The 10,575-nt window shown below is 39.7% G+C and overlaps 1 protein-coding gene across 2 annotated transcripts in view; it reads right to left on the reverse strand.

Annotated features, from left to right (window-relative positions):
- b3gnt3.1 (UDP-GlcNAc:betaGal beta-1,3-N-acetylglucosaminyltransferase 3, gene 1) overlaps positions 1-8,898 on the reverse strand; it is a 55,367-nt gene extending 46,469 nt beyond the window's left edge. For both annotated transcript variants that reach the window (XM_004919337.4, XM_012953761.3), the window contains exon 1: positions 8,810-8,898. The gene's annotated coding sequence lies outside the window, so the exon portion shown is untranslated. The remainder of the gene's footprint in view (positions 1-8,809) is intronic.
- Between the last annotated feature and the right edge of the window lie 1,677 nt (positions 8,899-10,575).

The following is a 10,575-nucleotide window of genomic DNA, read 5'->3' on the forward strand; positions in this document are numbered from 1 at the left end:
AAAGGGCAAAATAATTAAGGTGTTTCACTGCAGGGTTACAGCAAAAAAATTTTTATACTAAAGATCATATGTTATTATTGGAAAAAAGAGTTGAGTTTTTCCCCAGCCAACACTGTGGACAAATTTACCTTTGTTAAGGATTTGTATTTATTTCCACGTAGCATCATATTTGCGGTCTAGGGATTACGCAAGCAAAATACACATGGACAACACAAATTAATGATTTGTGATGCCACTATGCTGAATACTCTTGAATCCCTGGCCACAGAAACATGCTACAATACCCAGGGGAAGCATCATAGTACCAACAGAAGCAGCATATTGCCTGCCTATGGTTTACTACAGTTTATGGAATAAGCAATGCAATCAGGCACCAACACTTAAACAAAAAATGAGTACATGAGGGTGTGCATGCTAAAAAACAAATGCAATCAGGAAGAAAGAAGATCAAAACACTGCACCTCCCACAGCTGTATCAATTCGTAGACTAGGAGCAAATTAAAACTTAGCCTTTAATTAACCATTAAAATATATAAAAACTAAATGGAGTACGGCTCGGTGACGCACTGAGGTGTCCACAATAGCACTCTATGCCTGGTTTAAGAAGAGCAGGCGGGAAGAAAAGTAAGTGCGGGGTTAACTCTACCTGTGCTGGTTTGTATGACACACCATAGCACCCACCAACATCGTTCAGGACCACCATGCACCCTTTACCAAACTATACCCTCTTTCCCGCTCCCACACAATTAACACCCACGGCGCTTCAACACCTGCCTACCCAGCTAGGTTAAAATAAGTGCCTGACGCACTTTCGCTTGGCAAGCCCAAGCTTTTTCAAAGGCATTAAGGCCAGGCGGATCATGGGGAAAATTAAATAGACAAAGGACTGCCCCCCTAGTTCGAACAGACCAATCATGCATGCCCCTGGGAACCATTTTCCCAGGAAGCATCATACCCAGTGCCACACCCCCACCTCCTTTCCATTCTGCATGCGTATACAAGCATCTTCAGGGAGATGTTTAAAACAGGAGCGGCACTACAGGGTTTCCGACCTCACGTCTCCCGAGCAATGCCTCTCCCAGCATGAGGCGCGCCACTACGGGAGATCTAGCTTTGCGTCTCCATGGCAGCGCCTTTCTCTGTGCAAGTGTTCTGCTCCCAATATACACTTGGGGGTATTTTATAAATACTTTTAGATAAATCTGGACACTGGCATGAATTCGATATAGGAATCAAAAGGATGGTCTATATGGGATCATGGTATTGAGATAACCCTTACTCAATATTTCAATATGAGCGTCATAAATTATAGGGTGTGCTATAGGGAAATATATCACAATGGGAGAGTAAGGCACAAGGGATTTAAATCAAAATCAAACAGATATAGTATTTCCTTAGGCACACATTTCAGATAAAAACATTGAGGGTAATGTTCTCATTTAAGCCCCCAGATCCACGTGCGTTCATTTGAAAGATCCACTCATTCTCCTTTCTCAAAAAAGCTGTTTCTAAATCTGTGCCTCTTATCCTCATGGAGATATGTGATAAACCCATAACTCTCAATTCCATACTGCGACCATGATGGCATTCGTAAAAGTGTCTGCTGACAGGTGGTAGTTTGTTATGTGCCTTTACCAAATCAGCGGCATTGTCAATACTATAAATATGCTCCAGTACTCTCTGTTTAAAAGCCCAATAGGCCTTTCCTATATATATCTTATCACATGGGCACCTGAGCATATAAATGACTCCTTCAGTCTTACAGGTAAAGTGTTGTTTAATCTTATGTACAGCACCAAATCTATCTGTTAACTGGCATAGATTAAACATGTATTTGCAGGCCCTACATTTGCCACAAGCATCTGTCCCATTCGGGGTCCTGTTAGTCGATGGCTTGTTCCTACCCATATGACTCCTGACTAATTTATCACGCAAATTGGGTGTATGGCGACAGCAGGTCTGCGGATATTGGCCAATGGCAGCAACTAGAGCTGGATCAGTCTGGAATACATGCCAGTGTCGCCTGAGAATCTGTTGTATCGAATGACATTTATTGTTAAAGTTCCAATAAACCCTCAGATAAAGGGGCAATATATTATTATGGCCCAGGACTCATGTACATTACTGAAGCCCTTCAGCAGCTCAATGATAAATAGTGTTATAGTAGACTCCCTGGTGATTCAACTAATCATTTTAGGAGTACCTATAACTACTTAACAACTTAATTGCTGATGGATTTCAGGCAGGGCTTGTGTCTAAAGGAGAATATAATGCCCTGATTAATACAATATTGAGAACTGCCACCTTTTATATGCTTCCGAAAGTGCACAAAAATGTAACTAAACCACCTGGACGACTGACAGTATCAGGCAATGGGAATCTTTGTGAAAAGGCCAGCCAGTACAGCGACTTGAAATAGTGCAGATTTGTCACCAGTCTTCCATCTTATATTAGAGATACAGGGGATCTATTAAATAAACTTTAAAGGAGAAGGAAAGGCTAATAAAGAGTTAATCTCAAGCTGTAGGCATACCTTCAGTTGTCTCAATAGTGCCCTTAAGTCTCCCCATATTTCACCTGTTTAGATGATCAGAAGCCAAACAGGAAGAAAAAATGCTGAGCTGTGTAAAGAAAGTTTCCATAATGCCTCACTCCTGCACAGACACCCAGACCAACTGTACATGCTCAGTTAGTTAGACTATGGGGCTGATTTACTAAGACACGATTTCGAATCTGAATTGGAAAAATTCCAATTGGAAACTAACATTTTGCAACTTTTTAGTATTTTTTGCGATTTTTTCGGCGTCTTTACGATTTTTGCGTAAAAACACGAGTTTTTCGGCGTCTTTACGATTTTTGCGTAAAAACGCGAGTTTTTCGTAGCCATTACGAAAGTTGCTCAAAGTCGCAATTTTTTCGTAGCGTTAACACTTGCGCGCAAAGTCGCGCCTTTTTCGTAGCGTTAAAACTTAAAAGGCACAACGTTTCGCGCAAGTTTTAACGCTACGAAAAAATCGCGACTTTGCGCAACTTTCGTAATGGCTACGAAAAACTCGCGTTTTTACGCAAAAATTGTAAAGACGCCGAAAAACTCGCGTTTTTACGCAAAAATCTTAAAGACGCCGAAAAAATCGCAAAAAATACGAAAAAGTCATAAAGATGCCGAAAAAAATCGCGAAATTACCGATCATTACGAAAAAAACGCAATCGGACACATTCGGCCCGTTCGTGGGTTAGTAAATGTGCCCCAATGAGTCAGCTTCCTGCTGATTGGCTCAGATCCACATTCCTAAGGGGGGGAGTGAGTTCCTAGCATTCTTGAGGGAGGGGGGAGCAGGAGAGGGGAGATAGCAGAGAGCGGCGTGTCTCTGGCACATGAATTACAGACACAACAAACCTTTTGACAGAGAAGTCAGTGCAGCAATTCTATGTGCTTATGGCTTTATTTACATAGACCTTTCTGATAAAGCTTACTTAGTTTTTACCTTTCTTTCTCCTTTAAGGTATTGTAGTTGAAGCAGATACTCTGTTAGTGGGATGTGAGGTAGAATCTCTATACACGTCAATCTCATATAAACATGGCCTGAGAGCTATTTGTTACTTTATGGAGACAGAAAGTGACTGGGCAGTACATTGATTTCAGCAATTAAGTTGTTAAGTTGTTATAGGTACTCCTAAAATGATTAGATGGATCACCAGGGAGTCTACTATAATGCTGTTTATCATTGAGTTGCTAAAGGGCTTCAGTAATGTACATGAGTCTGGGCCATAATACTATATTGCCACCTTTATCTGAGGGTTTATTGGAACTTTCAACAATAAATGTCATTCAATACAACAGATTCTCAGGCGACACTGGCACGTAGTGCAGACTGATTCAGCTCTAGTTCCAGTCAGGTTCTTGGCACCTGTCTAGCTTGTGCAACTTTTATATTGTAGATAATTTGGCCAGATTTGGTTTTATATATAAAACAGGACTTTGATCAAATATAAAAAACCTGTTTAGCCCTTTCACTGCCAGCCGTTTTGAACAAAGCGGAACTTCTACTGCCAGACAGTTTTTGAACATTTTGCACTGTTTCACTTTAGGGGGCTTTCCTTGGGGGAACTTTTAGTTTACCCAGGAAAACAATATATTGTTTTTTTCAGGACAACCCAAGCTTTTAAAATATGGTAGAATTTTTGTGGAATTCCAATTTTGTAACAAGATATAGGCTTCTAAATGTCTAAAAAATGAAAAAAAATTATATTTTCCATAATATAAACACACATACCAGAAACAAAAATTATTTTATGCATGAAAATACACCTGATTTGGAAAGTCCCATGTCTCCTGAACGTGCCAATACCAAATATATATAGTTTTATGGAGATTTCTCACTTGTATAGGTCAAAAACTCCCAGCAGTACACTACCAAATTTCCAAAGCACTGCTCCAGAAAGCTGCATACTTTAGATTTTAAAGCCAAAAATTCCACTAACAGAAAGTTTATCCCAGAAAATTTTACATTTTTAGAAAGAAGAGATTCTGGGGAATCCAGAATAGCTAGAACTGTCTGTCTATTCCAAACTATCAAGTCGCAATGCTTTCCTAAAGTTATTGGTTTTTATCAAAATTTGTGAAATTTTTTTAAAATCGCTTCAAAGCTTCCAGTCTATAGTATCTTAACTCCTAAAGGTCATAAAGTAACCAAATAAAACACCCTAAATATGAATGCCAGGGGTCCACTGAACAGTTTGATGCCCAATATGTATAGGTTTAGCTAAGTATGTGGCATGTAGGGGCCCCAATGTGAACATACACCCATATGTACTGTCATTTCTGTCATTTCAGCTTCTGCAAAATCAACATTTACATCATTACATGTGGGATAATGCTAGTAAAAAGTACATTCACCCCAGAAAGCCATATATTTTTGGAAAGTACACATTCCCCCGAATCTAAAATGGGTACCCATGTCTTTCTACTCCACAGTACCAAGCCGCAAAGCTTTCCTAAAGTTGGCAATTTTTATAACATTTCCAAAAATCCACTCAAAGCTTCCAGTTTCCAGCATCTTATCTCCCACATAGCATTAGGTACCAAGATAAAACACCCTAAATATGAACGCCAGGGGCCCACTTAACAGTTTGATGCCCAATATGTATAGGTTTACCTAAGTATGTGGCATGTAGGGGCCCCAATGAGAACATACCCCCATATGATCTATCATTTCAGCTTCTGCAAAATCAATACATTTACATCATTATATGTGGGATAATGCTACTAAAAAGTACATTCACCCCAGAAAGTCATATATTTTTGGAAAGTACACATTCCCCTGAATCTAAAATGGGTACCCATGTCTTTCTACTCCACAGTACCAAGCCATAAAGCTTTCCTAAGTTTGATGATTTTTATGGCATTTCCAAAAATCACCTCAAAACTTCCACTATGCAGCATCTTATTTTCTACAGGTCATTAGGTACCAAGACAAAACACCCTAAATATAAACCCCAGAGGTCTACTGAACAGTTTGATGCCCAATATGTATAGGTTTACCTAAGTATGTGGCATGTAGGGGCCCCAATGTGAACATATACCCATATGTACTGTCATTTCTGTCATTTCAGCTTCTGCAAAATCAACATTTACATCATTACATGTGGGATAAAGCTAGTAAAAAGTACATTCACCCCAGAAAGCCATATATTTTTGGAAAGTACACATTCCCCCGAATCTAAAATGGGTACCCATGTCTTTCTACTCCACAGTACCAAGCCATAAAGCTTTCCTAAGTTTGATGATTTTTATGGCATTTCCAAAAATCACCTCAAAACTTCCACTATGCAGTATCTTATTTTCTACAGGTCATTAGGTACCAAGACAAAACACCCTAAATATGAACCCCAGAGGTCTACTGAACAGTTTGATGCCCAATATGTATAGGTTTACCTAAGTATGTGGCATGTAGGGGCCCCAATGTGAACATATACTCATATGTACTGTCATTTCTGTCATTTCAGCTTCTGCAATATCAACATTTACATCATTACATGTGGGATAAAGCTAGTAAAAAGTACATTCACCCCAGAAAGTCATATATTTTTGGAAAGTACACATTCCCCCGAATCTAAAATGGGTACCCATGTCTTTCTACTCCACAGTACCAAGCCATAAAGCTTTCCTAAGTTTGACGATTTTTATGGCATTTCCAAAAATCACCTCAAAACTTCCACTATGCAGCATCTTATTTTCTACAGGTCATTAGGTACCAAGACAAAACACCCTAAATATGAACCCCAGAGGTCTACTGAACAGTTTGATGCCCAATATGTATAGGTTTACCTAAGTATGTGGCATGTAGGGGCCCCAATGTGAACATATACCCATATGTACTGTCATTTCTGTCATTTCAGCTTCTGCAAAATCAACATTTACATCATTACATGTGGGATAAAGCTAGTAAAAAGTACATTCACCCCAGAAAGCCATATATTTTTGGAAAGTACACATTCCCCCGAATCTAAAATGGGTACCCATGTCTTTCTACTCCAAAGTTCCAAGCCGCAAAGCTTTCCTAAAGTTGGTAATTTTGATAACATTTCCAAAAATCCACTCAAAGCTTCCAGTTTCCAGAATCTTATCTCCCACATAGCATTAGGTACCAAGATAAAACACCCTAAATATGAACGCCAGGGACCCACTGAACAGTTTGATGCCCAATATGTATAGGTTTACCTAAGTATGTGGCATGTAGGGGCCCCAATGAGAACATACCCCCATATGAACTATCATTTCTGTCATTTCAGCTTCTGCAAAATCAATACATTTACATCATTATATGTGGGATAATGCTAGTAAAAAGTACATTCACCCCAGAAAGTCATATATTTCTGGAAAGTACACATCCCCCCGAATCTAAAATGGGTACCCATGTCTTTCTACTCCAAAGTACCAAGCCATAAACCTTTCCTAAGTTTGATGATTTTTATGGCATTTCCAAAAATCACCTCAAAACTTCCACTACACAGCATCTTATTTTCTACAGGTCATTAGGTACCAAGACAAAACACCCTAAATATGAACCCCAGAGGTCTACTGAACAGTTTGATGCCCACTGTACATAGGTTTATCAAAGCACATGGCACTTAGAGACCCCCAAATATACCTTGTGCACACTAATTTCATGGCTTATCTTAACGTAATTCATAAACACGTGGCAGTTTTATGAGGGGTAGAAGCTGCAGAAATGTAGGGTGACCCCTAAAATCCCTATATTTTTGGAAAGTACACATTCTGACAAATCCAACAAGGGTAAAGAGTCCTTTCTACAGCAAAGTACCAATCTGCAAAGCTTTCCTAAAGTTAGTAGTTTTTATGACATTTGAGAAAATCGTATAAAAATTCTGCAGTTTGCCGCATTTATCTATCACAATTTCTTGCGTACAAAGGCAGCTCACCCCAAATAGGAACACCAGACGCCTACTGAACAGTTTGATGCCCAATATGCATAGATATACCAAAGTCTGCGGTATGTACTGACCCCAAAATGAAAATAGCGCATAAGGATTTCTTGCCTGCCAGCTCAGCTTTTGCACACAGAGCCCCCTGACAGCCTATTATATGCAGTAAGACCCCCAAACTACACAGGGACCCCAAGAAAACCATATATTTTTGGAAAGTACACATTCTGACAAATCCAACAAGGGTAAAGAGTCCTTTCTACACCAAAGTACCCATCTGCAAAGCTTTCCTTAAGTTAGTTGATTTTATGACATTTGAGAAAATCGCATAAAAATGTTGCAGTTTGCCGCATTTATCTCACACAATTTCTTGCGTACAAAGGCAGCTCACCCCAAATAGGAACACCAGAGGCCTACTGAACAGATTGATGCCCAATATGCATAGATATACCAAAGTCTGCGGTATGTACTGACCCCAAAAAGAAAATAGCGCATAAGGATTTCTCGCCTGCCAGCTCAGCTTTTGCACACAGAGCCCCCTGACATCCTATTATATGCAGTAAGACCCCCAAACTACACAGGGACCCCCAGAAAACCATATATTTTTAGAAAGTACACATTCTGACAAATCCAACAAGGGTAAAGATTCCTTTCTACACCAAAGTACCCATCTGCAAAGCTTTCCTAAAGTTAGTGGTTTTTATGACATTTGAGAAAATCGCATAAAAATGTTGCAGTTTGCCGCATTTATCTCACGCAATTTCTTGCGTACAAAGGCAGCTCACCCCAAATAGGAACACCAGAGGCCTACTGAACAGTTTGATGCTCAATATGCATAGATATACCAGATATACCAAACTACACAGGGACCCCCAGAAAACCATATATTTTTGGAAAGTACACATTCTGATGAATTCAAAATAGGTAAAGTTATTTTTGTTACACCTGCCAAAGCTACGCTAAAACAGATCAGGAATACTAATATAGGGATAAAAATGTGCAAATCAATGAAACAACAAAATAAGTCACACAATAGCATAATTAGTGGTCAGAATATCTGATCCAATAGTCACGCTGTCAAAATAAACAGTTTTTGGGGGAAATAATAAAAAAAAAAAGAAGTAAAATGAAAAAAAAATAAAACAATTTTTAAAAAGTTTTTGAGTTTGTGTATACATGTGCACATGTAAAAGTTGTGTGACAGTGTGTATATGAGTGTATATAAGTATATATAAGTGTGCAAAGTGGGAAAAAAAACAAAAAACAACCTGTGCTAAATTGTGTTGTATGTGTGTATAAATGTATATAAATGTATGTAAGTGTGTGTAAAAGTGTGTATAAACAAAAATAAAGTCACACTTACCTGTCCTGAAGATCTGATCTGTTCCCTGCTCCTCCATGCTCCACTCGTCGGAAGGAAGTAAGTGGGAGGCGGCTCAGGGGGAAGCAGGAAGCTGTACAAGCAGCAGATGCGATGCGATCGCATCTGCTGCTTGTAGGATGGTCCTGCGATAATCACATCGCAGGACCATCCCCCCCAACCCCCTCGGCTCGTTGCCGAAGGGGTTTGGGGCACATCTGTCTCTCTGCACCGGCGGCTTTTGCCGCCGATGCAGAGAGAATGTCACAGGGAAAGAAAACGTAGGTACTACGGTGTCGGCAGGAAACTGCCTTTTTTAAAACACCGTAGTACCTACGTGCTTGGCAGGGAAAGGGTTAATGGTTACCCCACTTCTTCACAACAGAAGTAAAATTGATCTAGCCAAAGCAGGGGGAAGTAACTCAGAGAGGCTGTGAGGGAAAGACTGCTCTGAAAGCCAAGTTCCCCTCATTCTGAGACTCCAGAGAAAGACTTCCTGGCATTGGCAGTGTGGATTGTGTTATACCCTTTGTTGAAACTACCCACTGGTGAGACTTCATTTTGTTAAACTTTTCAAACAGGAAGCTGTGTTATATGCTATTTTGCTGTGGAATATAAAGCACAGGCAGTAACCTGAAAACTTTTGTTGTAAACCAGAGTTCCCTGTCTCATCTGTGAAGCCCAGATTCCTATCTGCTACCGGCTGCTACCAGTTAAATCCCTATAATATATATATCCTGTATATATATATATAGTCGTTGTTATAATCTGCAAATAAACCTTTTGTTCTACTTAAGTCCTGTATGGAGCTGCCTGTTCGTTCGTGTTTCTGTATATATATATATATATATATATATATATAACCTCTCGCTCAGGTCTAATGTAGTTTTAAATCAATTTATTGAAGTGAACAGAGGACTAACGTTTCGGCTGACACACCAGCCTTTGTCAAAGTCACAAAATGAAGTATACAAAAACACTGTATAGTGTGTTTGGCGGGAAAACCAAACGGACAGTGATACAAGAAAAAAAACTTTTCACGTGATGACATCACAAGCCCACTCCCCACACGAAATATCAGGTGTGTAAAACATGAAACATTGTTACACAAACAAAACTTACAGGCAACCAAAATTAAAGAATGAAATCTGAAAAAATAAAAATAAAAACTAAAAACAGAAGATACTAGATCCAGAGGGGATCTTTATTATACAAATATCTTTGGGTAAGTATCGAACCATTAACACTTTCTACTATGCCCAATTCGTAGAACATTATAGAGAAATACGCTATGGAGGCTGGTAGAAAAACAGTTACAGCTGATAGATAATGCGTGTTCAATAGTGATGAGCGAATCTGTTACGTTTCGCTTCGCCGAAAAATTCGCGAATCCTTCAAAAGATCCGCAAAACGGCGAAAAATTCGCGAAACGGCAAAAATGTCGTGCGACAAAAAAAATTGTTGCCTGCGGCTATTATTTTGTCGCGCGGCTATTGTTTCGTCGCCCGCGGCTATTATTTTGTCGCACGGCTATTGTTTCGTTGCCCGTGGCTATTGTTTCGTCACCCGCGGCTATTGTTTTGTCACCCGCGGCTATTGTTTTGTCGCACGGCTATTGTTTCGTCGCCCGCGGCTCTTATTTTGTCGCGCGGCTATTATTTTATCGCCCGCGACTATTCTTTTTTGACGCCGGCGACAATTTTTGGACGTGTGGTGAATTTTTCCGCGGCGAAATTTTTCATCCATTTTGCGAAACAATCCGCGAAACG

The sequence above is a fragment of the Xenopus tropicalis genome, chromosome 1 (assembly GCF_000004195.4).
Source record: "Xenopus tropicalis strain Nigerian chromosome 1, UCB_Xtro_10.0, whole genome shotgun sequence".
Lineage (NCBI taxonomy): Eukaryota > Metazoa > Chordata > Amphibia > Anura > Pipidae > Xenopus > Xenopus tropicalis.